This window comes from Durio zibethinus, chromosome 4 (assembly GCF_047325235.1).
Source record: "Durio zibethinus cultivar Kanyao isolate XHJ-2024 chromosome 4, ASM4732523v1, whole genome shotgun sequence".
Taxonomy (NCBI): Eukaryota; Viridiplantae; Streptophyta; class Magnoliopsida; order Malvales; family Malvaceae; genus Durio; species Durio zibethinus.
This window is the reverse complement of record NC_143165.1, coordinates 330996-347910: the sequence shown is the minus strand read 5'-3', so window position 1 is coordinate 347910 and position 16915 is coordinate 330996.

Here is a 16915-nt window from a genome sequence, read left to right as displayed (position 1 = left end):
TTAGGTGTTTTTATGCCCAATGTGAGAACAAAAGATTTTTAAAAACGGATGCTGTAAGTGAGCACTTTTATTATAAGGGATTTACTTTTGATTATAAGAGTAAGGTCTCACATGGAGAGTTAGAAATAGGACATCCATTAATAAATAGAAACAACTTTGAATCAATTAATGAAGTAAGAACAAAAAATTTGTATACTAAAAATGGTTATGGATATTGCCTATCTTGATTTTGGGGTGGATGCAAGTGAGATAAGAGTTGACGAGGAAGATCCAAGTGCAGATGTGGCAAGCTTATAATATTTGTTGAATGATGTAGATGAACCATTGTGGTCAGAATGTACAAAACACACAATCCTCTTAGCTATGTCACAACTTTTAAATTGTAAATCAGAGTTTAATATGGGTGAATCATGTTTTAATCATCTGATGAGCATAATGAAAGATATGTTGCCGATGGATGATAAATTACCAAAAAACTCCTATACAATGAAAAAAATGAATAATGAAACTTGGATTGGGTTATAAGAAAATTCATGTATACGAAAACAATTACATGTTGTTTTATAATGAAGTAGTAAATTTGACATATTGTTAGTATGTGATCATCCTCGATATTTAATGAACTTAACAATCAACACTCCAAAATGGAAAAAAATTATTTACTCACATCTGACAGACAATTCTCCTTGTTGATTTTGTTGTTACCCTTTACTTGGAATCTTTCGATTTGTCTTTTCTATATAAAAAAAAAGAAGAGAACTAAGCTTTTATTTTTCTTTCGATTAGTCATGAACCAAAAATAGTAAAATAAGTTAACCCTATTAAGAAAATTAGGTTATTTATCAATAGGTCCTATGCATTTTTCATTCTTTATTAAAGAGTTCCTCCACTTATAAAAGATACTTAAAATAGTTCCTCCTTTTTTAATGGTATAACATACTATATCAACTTTTTAATGCATGTTGCTAGTAAGTTGACAATTTTTTTAATTCGTAATTTACAATGATAGAATATTTGATGATTTGATGAAAAGAGAATTTAGAAATATAAATGATGCAGAATTGAAGAAAGCATGTGATGTAAGATTTCCACAATGGTTAAAACAATTTGTAAGTTTTGAGCATAATATCAAATATGAATAGAAATTATATTTTTGTATAAATTTAAACAATGATCAATTTTAATGTTTTATGATTGGATAGGTTGAAGAGCAAAATGGTGAAATTGATCATCTTCTAGTTGAGATAGTTTATAGCCTTAGATACATGGTTAGGCATTTCAAAGGTTACTTTATGAATGATTTTAAGTTTCATACAACTATGGCCAAACTCGAAAAACAATGAATTGTAACATATGTGTGAAAGGAAGTTGTTACAATGATTATGAGCGTGACTTTTATGGTATCTTAGAAGATATAATTGGGTTAGAGTATTTTCGGATAGAAAGTAAGGTTATAATTTTAAATGTCATTGGTTTAACATAGAGAAAGGGGTAAAGGTAGATCCCCGTTATGATCTTGTTGAAATTAAATACAATGCAATGTTTGCTAGCAAAGAACTATTTATTTTAGTTGCATAAGTGCATTAAGTTTCCTACACTAGTTATCTTTTTAGAGGAAGATATCAGAATGATTGGTAGGCAGCTTTCAAAATAAAAACCAAGAGCATATATCAGCTAAGTAATATTGATGGAGATGAAGAACAAAAAACTAATTTAAATGAAGACTTATACCAAGAAGTTGAAATTTTTATTCTACGAAATGTGACTATCTTATAAGAACTTGATAATCCTACAATTTTTATTATTGGTGATTATGAAGAGATAGATTTATTACAATCGATTCGAGAAAAAAAAAGATGATGATGGCCATTGTAGACACCTAATTTTGTCCATATTACCTGAAATAGGCTTCGATTTCAATTGAGTGAATCTTACGTTCATTGGACTTTGCTAGGTTTGATGACAATTGGACTTAAAGGGTCTAAATTCTATGTTAATTCTGCTTAAAAGCCAAAATTTTAGCCATTTAGCCTCAAGGCCAAAATTTATGTGAGGCCTAAATTTTATGTCAATTGGACCAAGACACAGTTAAATTTTAATTCAAATAATATTTTGTTTTTATTTTACTTTATTATTTTATTTTATTTTCTTCATCTTTATTTTATTTTATTTTTATTTATTATTTTTCTCTTTTTTTTTGCTTTTTCTCCTTCTCTTATGTTTTCACTAAGAGTCTTCGGTGCATTAAATGCACCTCATGCGCAACTTGCTAACTAGCCAAATAGGTTTAAGATTTCAGTTGGCCACTAACAGTTGGCAGCTACCTTGACAAATTGCTTAACTTTGAGTTTGAAATTCCACCAATATCTCAAAAAATCTAAGATTTGGGGTTTGTTCTTGGCTTTATAAATATAGCTTGCCAAGAATACCAAAAGATAGGCAAAAGAGATTTAAGAAGGAAAAATTTTGTCGAAGAAAAAGAGAAAAAAAGGAAGAGTTTCTTTTAAGGGGTTCTATGAAAGCAATTTGTCATAACGTCTAGATCCAGAGATCTATCGCTAGACATTGACTTGAAGGAGTCGCCACCAATATTTTATTAGGTGTGATTGGTCACCTAGGGAATCTATCATTTTAAGGAACTCCAAAGCTTAACTAAGGGTCATTAAAATAATAGGTTCGGGTCTACTAACCAGAACATGGTTCCAGAATTCGGTTACATGTAAGAAAGGTTATAGCACCCCCATATGCCTATCCCAAGGATGGTACCATATTATTTCAAATTTATCCTAAGGTTTGGAGTCTAATGGTTTCAAATTTTATGTGAAATATTAAAAATAATTTTTAAGATTCTCCAACAATCTGGTAAAACTTTTAAAAAATATTTCCTCACCTCAAGAGTATTCAAGAATTCCATTTGATTTCTTGAAGAGGCTCTGTCTTTGGAAAATGATTTATTTTTTTATTTTTATTGAAAATAAATCTAATTATTCCATCATTTGGGCCAAATTAAAAATATTTTTTCTTTTGAATTTCTAAAATTTTCACCATTTGGGTCTATTTAGAAATTTTCTTTTTCTCTTTTTTCCTTGGAAAGAGAATAATATGATAATTATTTTTATTAAAATTTCGTCTAAATTATTCCATAATTTGGGTCAAATTTAGAGAAAATTTCTCACTCAGAGATTTCTTAAAAATTTACCATTTGAAATTTCTAAAAATCTCATCCTTAGATAATTATCAAATATTTTCAATCCAAATTTTTATGTGGAAAAGAATACAATTACTTGTATTGAAATTTCATCTAAATCATTCCACCATTTGGGCCAAATTTAGAGAAAATTTCTAACCTAGAGATTTTTTAGGAGTTTACCATTTGAAATTTTTAAAAATCTCATCTTTGGGTAATTTGTATTGAATTCCAAAAAAATTTTATATTTTTATGCTTTTTTTAATTTTTTTGTTTGAAAATATATATTAATTATTGTTATTGAAATTTTATTTATATTATTCTATAATTTAGGACAAATCTAGACAAAAATTTTCACCTAGGAATTTTATAAAAATTTTCATTTGAAATTTTTATAAATTTTATCATTAGATAATATTTATTCCCAAAATTTTTATTCTTATTTTTTTATTTTATTTTGATAAAATAAAAAAAGTAAAACAAATAAAATAAATAAAAAATACCAAAAATTTGAAAACGGCTCGGCTCAGGCTTGGGATACGTCTCAGCTCAAGACCAAAAATCACGGCTCAAATGCGCGACTCAAGATCTCAACTGGGCTCAGCTCGGTTGGAACCCAGGCGAAGAAACGGGTCACTGGTTAGGGTACGCTACGGGTCGGGTCGAATCTTGACAAAACGCGCGGATTCTGTGGGTTTACTAATTTAAAAACGACGTCATTTTGGGGAGGGTATATAAGGCTGAAGATCAATTTTTTTTTTAGAATTCCTTTCTCTTTTTCTCTCTCTTCCCTTCTTTTCTCCTTTTTCTCTCTAAACAATTCCAGATTCTAGTTGAATTCTTATCGAAATTTGAAAAAAGCCACAAGAAACTTCAAATTTGACCGAAAAAATCGTCGAAAAATTTCGTCAGATTCTGAAAAATTTTTAAAAGTTTTCCAGAAAAAGAACTCTAAAAATTTGAAAAAAAAACTTCTAAAAATCCTATACTGCCTCTAAACCCTTTTTGCTTCTGTTTCACTTCTTTGTTTTCTTTTTTTTCTCTATCCCTTATGTGTGATTTATGGACCTATTTATAGGGATTGATCAGAAAAGTTTCTGATCAATCCCAACTCCTTCTGGGGTTTGAATTCAATCTTTGAATTCAATCCAAACTCTGTCAATTCTCAAATCACGGTCAAATTCATTCCAATTTTTTTATCCTAATCCTAATCTTAACCGAAAATTAATCAAAATAAAAAAGATAAATATATTAATAGATAACAAAAAATAATTAGATAAATTAAAGAAATAGATAAATAATAATTATAAATAATAAAAGTAGATAAATAATAAAAATATTAATAGATAAAAAATAAAAATAAAAATATATATTAATAAATAGACAAATAATAAAAATAAAAATAAAAATAAAAATAAAAGCCAATTGAGCCTACTAATTGGATCTTGAATCGGATCCAATAGGCTTTAGCTCAAACCCTATTGGACCAGGCCTAATGGCCTTAAGCCCGGACCAAATAAGGTGTCTACATAATTTTTTTTTTTGAAAAAAACCAAACCAAACATAAAAAAAAAAATGCTTTAGTGTAGGGAACCATAGTGCCAACATAAAAAAAAAAGTGAAAGTTTTCGGCCAAAAACTTTAAAGGCTAATCTGGGTTTTTTTTGGGTCACTTTCAAGAAAATGAGCTTTAAACAATTAAAAAAGGGGCTAAAAAGGATTTTTTGGTAATTGACAATGGTGACCATTGGCGACGATGGCACAGTGGTGACAAGACAATGGTCAATCGTTTATTAGCATATGGCAGAGAGAAAATTTTTGTTATAATTTTTTTTTATAGAGAAAAAGGGTGAAATGAGTTTAAAAAATTCCTTTTATAAAAAAAAAGAGGTCGAAACGACATCGTTTTGGACCTAGAAAGATCCATGCATTAGTTTAACTTGACCCATTAGTCCACGCACTTCACTTGTTAACCTATTTCTCTTTCAAACCTAGAATTGATTTGATTAGATAGGCTCAACTAAACTGTTCAAAAACCTATTGACTGTAAAACACAACCTTTGGATAATGCTAAACCATTCGAACCAGTGCCCAGACAGTTGACCAGGTCGTTGATCGGCTCGATTCAAGTTTTTTTTTTTAATTTTTTTTGTTACTTTTTATTATTATTTTAAGTTAGTTTTTTTTTTTTTATTTATGCATGATTAAAGTTCTAAATCTCTTAAACAAATATGTATTACCTATTTTTAAAATGAAAATAAAATTTAAAATTTTGGTAAGTTTAAATTCCACCATTTCTTTAAAATAATAAAAATGAATAAAATAATAAAAAATGAAAGAAAGAAAATTTTTATTTCATGATGAGATTTTAAAGTAATATGAGTAGTGATGCCTAAGAAATCTCTAGGCAAAAAGATTTTTATTAAATGTTATTATATATTGGAATATTTCTAAAAATTTTCAATATAATAAAAATTTCCATTTTCTTCTAAAAAAATATAATAAATAAAAATAAAAAGGGAATTAATAAAAAAAATTTTCTTAAAAAAATGTTAAATAAAATGTGTTCTAATTTTACATTGCATGCTTATCATTAATTTTTGAAAAATAAACATGAGCCTTTGATGATGGGATTCAGTGCAAAATAGTTTGTTCCTACCATTTATGGCCTAGCTTAAGTAGAATTCATCTATAGGAAACCCGATCCACAAAGAACATTGGAGCAATTAATCAAAGGATGAAAAAAGATGTGAATGTTGAGATTAGCGCCTCTTTTCGACAAGGTCACTCATAATTACCAGATTTAGGGAGCAAAGCGACTCAGAAACTTATGCTCCATTTTAATGATGGCTCGTATCAATTAGCTAACCTTTGGGTAGAAGCATAATTATCAAAAGTCAAGCTTATTAGGAAATAATTGGAAGCTAAAAATGAGGAAATAAGAAAAGAAAATTGGAGACTTCATGAAAAAATAAGACAATTGAGATACGAGTAGAAGTATAAGAGAGTAGATAGAAAAGTTCATAAAAGAAAGAGGTGTGGCCAATAATGATTTGAGAGATTTGCACCAAGAAAACAAGAAATTACGAGTCCAACTCATGTTTCGAAAAGTTACTAAATCTTACCTCAGTTGACAATATGAAATGGATGAGCTCGAAAAGGAAATAAGCCATTGGAAAGGCAAAGCTCAAGAAAAACAAGAAGACGCAATCTTTTAAATTAATATTTATAAAAAAATTACTAATGATAGATTAATTAATCACTGTTAACATTTTTGAAATTAAGATTTCATTAAGGAGGTATTTGGTTAGGGGGAATATGAGATTTTTCCTCAAAATCTTGCTTGTGGAAAGGTGATTCCTACATTTGGTTCACCGGTATCTAATTGTTAGGAGTAATTTTAGTTTTTCAACAGTACCTATAAGTTTTGGAATCAAAAACCTACATCTCTCTATGGTTTTTTAAAATTCTAAGACAAAAATTATTGTTTTAACATTTTAACTTTAATAAAAAATTATTTTATTATATTTTACCCTTTTGAAAATCTACGTATAGAAAGAAACATAATAATAAATTTTTTATTTACAAACGTAGTATTGAAAAACAAATAGCACAAACATTGCATTTCTTGGAAACTTAACATAGTATTTGATTATTATTATTTTTTTCAATGTCAAATATGACGTTTGTATGGAATTGAATGCAATTATTGTTTATTAATTTTTTTGAAAATTTTTATTACAACAATGATATTTTTCATGAACAAAACGTTGTAGTTGCTATGGCATAATCAATTTATCACCTATGTAATGTTTTATCATTGTGCTATCAATATTGCATTTTTGACATAACAAACGTCATAGTTTTTAATGAAATAACTTTTCAAATAACAAAGAAATTTTTTTTACAATTTAAAGATATTAGAACCCAATCTTAAGAAATTCTTTTTTGTTCATTTAAATTAAAAGAGTTATAATGAAATGGTTACTATGATGAAAATGTCAAATATTTGTAAAGAATTTGAGATTGTAGATAGAACATAAAAGACAAGTGTAGGTATTATAATGTTGATGTAAACGTAGTATGGTTTCATTAGGACTTGGGAAAGGGAATATGTGCCATAAGCATAGGGGTCATCGCATCAAGACTTGAGCCAGTTGTCCTATCTTTCTATATTTATTGGCCTAACAAAAAGCAGACAGATGCGATTTAACAAATGTCTTAGCTGTAATGTTTTGTCATTTATGGCATTTTTATATTCAAAAATGTTGTAATTGACCTTTAAATTTTTTTATTTTTTCTTAAAATACAAGGTTTTTCAATATGGATATATTCTCGTTATATAGAAACATAGTATTTGTTTAAATGTTAAATATGATGTTTTTATTAGAAAAATGTCGTGGTTGTTCTTTGCTTAATTTTTTGTTAGGTTCAAATATGATGTTTTACAAGATAGAAATGTCGTATTTGAACCAAATACTACATTTTTGTTTTAAAAAATGTGGTATTTGTGTAACTTTTGTTTTTCCTCAAGGCAATCTTGATGTTTTTATTACATTAACATTGTAAAACTATATTTTATTTTATTTTTAATTATGTTTAATAAAAAAAACCATATTAGAATTCAAATTTTGTTGGTCAAAGATTATGTTATAATTAACATAAACAATATATTTGACATGTAATGAGGACATTATTGTAAAAAGAATTTATTTAAATAATCTGACTTTTCCTTAAACCAATAAAAAAATCTAATATTCTCATACTAGTAAAATCACTCTCATTTCTAAAAATCAACACTTTCTCGAAGATCACTTTCTTTTCAAGAATTTAATATTCTGTGAACCAAATGACCCTTAAGAGTCTTTTAGTCAATCGCTTTTAGCACATTTTTGTTTAGTTATAAAAAAGAGTTTACTAATAAAAAATTCATTTAAATTAAATTTTATAAAAATATTTACTAAAGATGTTATTGGTAGATCAGAGGTTGACCGCATCCATTAATTCCATATGTTCAAATGTCATAGGCACTTGTGTGTACTGAATGTATTATGAGGTTAGGGTATGCGTCTTTCTAATAACAATTGCTTTTAAGAGAGTTGGTGGCACCTGAAGTCCTAAAAATGATATCAGAGCCAAGGTCATGGGTTTGAGTCCCAATGGTGTTGTTGGGGGAGAGATTATTGGCATATTGGAGGTTGGCCTCATCCATCAACTCATTGTGCTTAAATGTCGTAGGCACTTATATGTGCTGAATGCATTAAAAGGTTAGTGTATGTACCTTCCTAATAGCAATTATTTTTGGGATAATTGGTAGTGCTTGAGGTCTTAAAAGAATTGTTAGCTCAAAGACTTGAATTAAACCAAGATGGAGGGTAAATTGGTTGATAATAAATTTTTTTTTATAAGTTCAATATTCAGCAAGCACAAAGATCACAAATCAATTTTTCTAAGTAAGTAAACATAACAAATATGAGTACTAATAATCTTAAAAGCAAGAAACTGAGATAAAGAATCAAACATCAAATTTTATAGAGATACAACCCTTCTTTTAGGCACCTATATCCTCTTCTTTAGCTTCACTTGTCAAAAAGTTTAATCCACTATGTGTCAAAAGTTACAATCTAGCTCTTCAAAACTCTATACAATCAACAACATAATCTCTTAAGGGTTATCCTCCCTCTTAAGCTCACAACCTCATAATTCAAAATTTTAAAGTGTTTTACAAACTCAAAGAACCTCTCAAAAGTTGGGTGTTTACTAATTTAATGTACAATCAAGATCAAAAAGAATATTAAGAGAAAATAAGATACAATAAGAATTTAGGTACTTTTCTCACACTAAAATGCTTTTTAATATTTGGAGAAAATGGTAGATAGATGTAAATAAGTTTTCTTGACTCTTAGTTGCTTCAAATATGGTGGGAGACCTTCATTTATATATTAAAAATGAAAGATAGCCATTAGTTGTATTTATTGTTTAGAGCCTCTGCAAAATTTTAGACATAAATAATTGTTACAAGCATTCTGGATAAGAGGTGATTGATCTCCTCTTAAGAGGGATTGATTGGGTCAGTTAAAAATCAAACAATTTTATGTATGAAAATGCACAACCAATCGATCCATATCAAGAACCAATCGATCCCTTTTTCAAATGATTGATCCTCTATTCTGGGTGATCGATCCACTCTTAAAGTCTAGAGCAAAGTTTGCATTTTATGTAAAAAACTAATCAATTCCTTCATGAAGGGATCAATCTTGTCTTTAAAACTGTTGAACCAATCAATCTATACAAGGAGGAAATCGATTAGTTTTCACGAAATTTGCACAAGAAAGCTTTCTGGCCAAAAAATCAATTGATGCCATTGAGGGGGGGATCAATCCCTTCTATGTTAAATTGCCCAATTCTATTTTTAAACTATGCCAGATGAATTTGAATAAATTTCTATTTAGATTAAAAGCTAAAAAAGTATTCAAATTAAGTTCAAATCGTTTTAATTCAAGTTTAGCAAAGTTTTGTTTTATCATTTCAAAATGTTTTATCATTTCAAAATGTTTTATCAATTCAAGGCTAACAAATATTTTAGCCAATCACTTTTAATACTTTGGCAATTAAATTTTTAAAATTTTAAATAGTCTAATTCGCATATACTCTATTTTTAATTTTGGTTAATTTAAATTAAACTTAAATAAATTGATAAAACTTATATATTTAAGTATAAATTTATTAATTTAAAATTTTATAAAGTATTTAAGTCAATCACTATTTTTACTCACTTTTATGGATGATATATAAATTTATATATAGTATAACTGTCATAAGAAAGGAGTTCAACTATATATGTATATATATAGGTAAAATGGCGTTTTCTAAGTTTGGAATTTTAAGATTTAAATGTGGCTTTCAGGCTCAAGGACTTTGTCTTTTAAGCTTAAATATGGATGATATATAAATATATAACGTATAACTGTCATAAGGAGTTCAATTATATATGTATATATATATATATAGGTAAAATGGCAATTCCTAAGTTGGAAATTTTAAGATTTAAATATGGCTTTCAAGTTCAAGGACTTTGTCTTTTAAGCTTAAATATGGAGAGGTTGAACTTTACGGAGAGCTTAAGTCATATATATATATATATATTTGCACCTATATGACTTAAGCTTTCCCTAAAGTTCAACCTCTCTTTATTTAAGGTTAAAAGACAAAGTCTTTGAGCCTAAAAGCCATAATTAAATTTTAAAATTCCCAACTTAGATTATGCCATTTTACCTACTCTTTTTTACTTGATCAAGAATGCTCTTAGCATTGTACTGAGTGTAGACACCTAAGTTTATTCGAGTCAATTGTTTATTTTGAAACTTATTAAGTCAAATCCAAAAAGTGTAGTCCACTTGTTATGACCCATTATTTTTAATAAAAATTAAGAAAAAATAAAAAAAAATGAAAGAAAGAAAGAAGAAAGTAAAAAATTTTTCAGCAACACTAAAGGGTTGGCAGCTAAAATCATGTTGCCAGCCACTTTGCCACCCCTCATTTTTTATGGCTAGCCATCTATCGAATCTTCTAAATGTCTTCTATGGTGGTTCAAAATTTCTTCTGTGATCCTAGAAAATCTAGGATTTGAGCCCTTAATTCATTCCATAAATGAAGATGAAAATCATAGACAATAAGAAGGGAGTTTTGGGAAACATTTTTTTGAGGCCAATCTTAAACAAGAGCTTATAAAAAAAAATGATTTCTACACCCATTGCCTAAACCCCATAGCTAAACCAACTAGACTACTACCCATCATCATTTACAAACACCATTAAAAACCTATTCCCTTACCTATCGTTGGCATCCCTACACAAAAAACCCATAAACACAAAAAAACCCACAGATCGTATAATCATTACCAAACACCCCAAAATACCAATAGAAATAAAAAAAAATACATCCTATAGGGAGCAAGGAATAATAGTGCCAAAAAAAAACAAAATAAATACATGAAAACAAACCAAAATACAAATGAAGAAAAAAAAGTCTTGATTTTGAAGGTTTTGGAAGGATTTTAAGCCTAGCTTTTTTGGTGAAGGGAAAAGTCTTAGAAAGGTGAAGAACATAGTGAAAAACTAGGTTATTTGGAATAACGAAGCTTGAAATCTTAAGAAGTTTTAGTCGAAACTTTAAAGGTAGATATAAGTTGAAATGTTTTTAGGAACAACAAAAGTTAAAATGGTGATATGGGGTGTTGAGGGGAATCTTCTACTAAAATTTGGAAGTTAATTGATGTGAGTAACCAATGGCCACCGGTGACGAAAGGTGGTAGGCACAATGGCCGATTGCTGATTTTTGAAAAATGGTTGTTGGTTGTCTAAAAGACATGAGAGAGTTTGGGAGTTTTTTTTTTTTTTTTTTTAAAAAGGGAGAAATGAAAAAGAAAAAACACTTAGAGATTTATAGGTGAAAAAAAAAGAAAGGGGCCAAGATCCACTCGTGGCCCAAGATTTTACTTAGGGTCCTCGTGCTTGACTTAGTTACCTCATTTGTTAACTAACCCTGGATTGGTTTAGGTTAACTGCTTGCAAATCGGCACTAAACTAGACTGAATAGCTTCAATTCAGGAAAATTAGTGCTGAATCAATCTAAACAATTTAAAATTGCCTAGACCACTTGAATCGTTAAATTGTTGATCAAAGTTGACCAAGGCATTTTTGGTATTTTTTTATATATATTTTCTTTTTATTCATTTTTACTTATTTTTTATGTATTTTTATATTTTTTATTCCTATTTTTATGATTTTTATTGTATTTTGGGTGAATTTTAGATGTGGCTTTAGAAATATTTTTAAAATTTGCATAGCAAAGGAAATCTTTTAACTTAAAATTTATTTAAGATAAAATTTGAAAATATTTAGGAAACTATTGAAATATCAAATTTTTTTAAAATTCTTTGAAAATAAAATAAAAGATTAAGAATAAAATTTTTTGTTTGTTAAAAAATATGCTAAGGAAAATGTTGAAATATCAAAATTTCCTAAATATCAACATTTTCTAAATTCTTTAAGAATAAAAATAAATAAAATAATTTTGAAAATGCTAAGAAAAAAGTTGAAATATCAATTTTTTCTTAAAATGAATTTTTGAGAATAGTTGGGAAAATTTTAAAATATCAATACTTTTCTAAAAACTAAAAAATGAAACTTTCAAATTTTCCAATAATAGAATTACTAAAAAGTTGGGGAAGATATTATTTTCTAAATACTGCTAAAATATTAGAGTATTAAGAAAATTGTCCAATATTAAAGATTTTAGTAAAAAATAACTAACAAAAAATATTTGTTAGATTTGATGATAGATTTTTTTAAGAGTGTTAATAGATGTCTTAAATACTCTTGAAGTAAGAAAATATTCTTAAATTTATGTTGAAATATCAAGGTAATTTAAGATTAATTTTTTATATTAAATTTTCTTAAATTAAAAAAAAAAAACTGTTAGGCTTGATGGATAATACAAAATCGATATGTATCATCTTCGGATGGGCGTTATAAGGGTGTTATAACATTTTTCATACGTAATTGTATTTTCAAATCCAGCTTTGATTCACAAACCAAAATTTTTTAAAAATAAATCTTAATTAATTTTAGGATTTATTTAAAAATGAGATTGGTGGCCAATCACACTAAAAAAGATTGGTAGTGACTTATATTTTTTATGTCTAGCGATCAAGTCCCCAAACAAATACATTATGAAATCTTGGCGACCCCATTAAAGACCAAAAGAGTTGAGCTAGTAATTGATTTTGTCTTATCAAGGCTTTTTTTTAACAAAAAAATCTTTTTTGGTTTTTTTTTTTAAATTTCAGTATTTTAATTTCTTTTATTTATTGATTTTATTTTTGTTATTTTAATATTTTATCGTTCATGCTGCATGTGTGTAGCATGAACTCTGTACCAAGGTTCTGTCCCTTTAGGAGGGAGTAGAATACTTATGCTTTGATGAGATTTTAATGTCTTTGTAATGATTGTTGAAATAATCCCACTTAAATTGAATCATTTTTATTTGTAACTTGTCATGAGTAAGGATCAGATTGGAGTGCCTTGTTAATCTAGCATAGATGACAATGAGGAACAATTTTGGAAACTTTTAACCTATATCAAATCCTAAACCCTACATATAATGCACCTTAAAAGGCCAACCCTAGAGAGAGTCATATTGAATTTTTATAGAATACATCTTGATTAGGGCACATGAAAATGCATTGTTGTATGTTTTTTGAATTTCCTTCCTAGTTTTATAATTTATCTATCTGTTGTTAAATTGATTTCGTCTAGGATTGCATAAAGTTTTTATTTCAATAAAATCAATAAAAATAAAAACAATAAAATTACATCGAAAAAGGGTTATTTTCTTTCATTTCATTAAAAAAACAAAATGTTTTTTTTTCTTTCAAATTTCTTTTAAAAAATACAAAAAAGTAAAAAATAAAAATAAAAATAAAAATAAAAATTTTGATCGCACTACATGGTAAATACTTTACATTTTGTGTAAATATGTTCATTTCATGTGCATCGTAAATATTGTTGTATTGCAAGTACATAATCAATGATGCGAACACATGATTTATCATTGAAAACATTGTTGTATTGCGTATCATTAATCATGTGTACATAAATGTTGCATCATCTTTGTAAATACTTTGCTTTCAATCCCATTAAAGAGGGGTACATCTATCAATGTATATTTTAGACGGTAAAATTCCTTTTTTTTTTTTTAGAAAAAAAAGAAAAAAAATTTTGGTAGACTAACATTTTGCTTCTTTTTTTTTATATATATATAACTCACATTAAATTTGAATTTTTGACGTCAATAAAAGAGGCATTTCTTGTTTAGGTTTGCATTTTGTACATGTTTGACATTATACTTTGACATTGTATAAATTTTTAAGAAAAATAATGTAATGATTCTCTATATGTAAAAGATGGTTTGGAATAAAAGCCTAGCATAATTTGAATTTCTAAATGATGAGAATAAAAATTTTTTTTATGAGTCTCCAAATAATTGGTGATCATTATTGGAAATGAATTTACCTTAGATATCAATATTTTCACCAAATGCTTTTTGATTCAAATCCAAAATAAGTCTAATGCTTTGAAAATCATGAGTGTGAGCTGCATTAACCTAATTTTCATGATACCAAAAAACGAAGCTATTATATGGGTAAAGAACAAAATAGACTCATTTTGAAAATTCATTTTGAGTTTTGGGTATTCAGCATGATACTTTTTCAAACTTTTTAATTGGTAATTAAATGAGTGTCAAAGTTTTGGTTGAAATGATTGAACCATCCGAATCTTTTTTATAACCATAGACATGAAAAATACCTGAACTTTCTCTTTCAAGTAGTTCTTATTCCACGCCTTAAGGCACATTAACCAAAAAGTAAAATTCTTTATTGCCTAAAACAATTTATCTCTTGCCATGATACTTTTTCCTTAATTCTTGCAAAATATGCCAAAGCTTTTTATTCACTTCACAATGAAATTTGAGACATCTGATGCAACATGACTTTCATTATTATATGAATTCCTGTTTTAGTAGGTAAACAAGATGGGGCATCAGTCATGAAAAATTAATTGATGGTTATATCATGCACTTAAGCTATTCAAATTATTATAAGACAAAACATAAATTAAAAAAAAGCTAAAAAACCAAAACCAAAAACAAATAAAAACAAAAAAGCTTTTTTTAGCCCTTCTTATATAACTTCCCCTTCATTAATGACTTACTCTTAAATTAAAGTGATCATTTTTAAAATGATGAATAACCATCTTTCTCTATTATTTACATATAGAAAATTGTTCACTTGCTACTCATTTGAGTTTATTAAATTTCTCTTTTCAAAATGAACCTCAACTAAGGATCTTCTTCTATACCGAATGGCAAAGTAGGGACATCTTCAAAGATCATGGGCAATAGAGCCAGACTTCAAAGAAAAATATCTAACATTGAGATATTTTGACATGTACCTTGAAGATGGAAATTGGGGCAAAAAGTGAATGAATTAAGCTTTAAGTTAAAATCTCAAGGTAAAAAAAAAGATGAAATTCAAGAAAGTAGAATATTGGAATTGAAGTCAAATGTTTTAAAAAAAAACGTAAAAAAAAAAAGAGATACTTGCCTTTTCATCCAAAAGAAATGCTCCATAGACATGAAATGATCTTTGGTCTAATTATCATTATAAATATATTTTGGGCTTATTTATCCATTCTTTCAAAAACTTGAACTTTGGCCTACATTACATATTTTGAAAAGTTTATTTTGATTAAATGTGGACACTTGAATTGAATAGCTATATCTTCGAAAATTTGTATTACCTGTTATTGATTGGAGAGATTTTACTAAGTACCTTTTTGTTAGAAACTTTTGTTTAGTGTAAATCTATTGAATGTTAGAATGCATGATAACACCAAATGTAAATCTAAGGTAAAAACCCTAAAAGGGTAGTTTAAAGTTACAATAATCATTCTTGATGCCTTAAAAGAATTCTAGAGTTTTCAAAGCTTTATCCAAAAGAGAAATTCATGATACCCATTACAGATTTTGCATCTAGTGAAACAGGAAAAATTGAAAGCCAAAACTGTTTCTCTTTCAAATCTTTATAAAAAAATGGCTAGTTTTGATGCACATTAAAATATCATGTTAAGGAATTGAAAAAGTGTCAAGCCATGCTTGATTTTCAAGAAAAGAAAAGTGTTTTGAAAATATTTTTTCTTGTGAGCCTAATTAAAAATGGAAAGGGGTAATATCTTTTTCATTACAACCCATGTTAATCCCTTATTAAGAACTGTGCACCAGTGAAAAGAGTTAAATTAGCAATCTCCCTATTAACAGGCATTCCAAATAACAGTCATTAATTTTTAAGGGACTCAAAAGTCAATACACTTTTTATATTTTATTGATCTTGAAAATTTTATGAGGAAATTTTATGACTATTTTGGCATTTTTGTGATGAATAAAATTTTGAATGATGAGAATTTGAAAAAAGACTTTGTTCTTGAAAAAAAAAAGAGAAATGAAACAAAAAAAATCTTTGCATTGGTTTTATGGTAGTTGAAAATTTCACATTTGCTTTAGTGCATCTGCATCATGAAGAAGGTATTCGCATTCACATTTGTATTTGGATTGTGGCATTTGCATCACAACAAAGACATTTACATTTGCATAACTGACATCTACATTATGTTAAAGACATTCACATTCGTATTTGCACCAGTGTATTTGTATCATAAAAAAGACATTTGCATTTACATTATTTGCATCTACATCATAAGAAAAACATTTGCATTTGCATAATTGCATTTGCATTTGCATTAGAGAAAAAGTATATGCAAAGGTATCTACATGAAAAGGACATTGGCATTTGCATCATTAGGATAAGTTCTACATTTGTATCTTTGTTAAGCATTTTGTTAGGTACATTCTAGAAAAGAATTATACATCATTTGCATTAGTGAAGAGATATTCATATTTTCACCATTTATCTTAAGATTAAACATTTGCATCGTAATAGCATTTGTTAATTTTGCAAACATTGAAAAAAAATAAAGAATTTAAATATTCTTTTAGGAAAAAATAAAAACAAAAAAAAAAGGAAAAGAAGAAAATTATCATGAAGAAAATAGGGTTTGTCAAGCAAAGAATGAAAAAAGAGTCTATTAAGAACAAAAAAAAAATCGAATG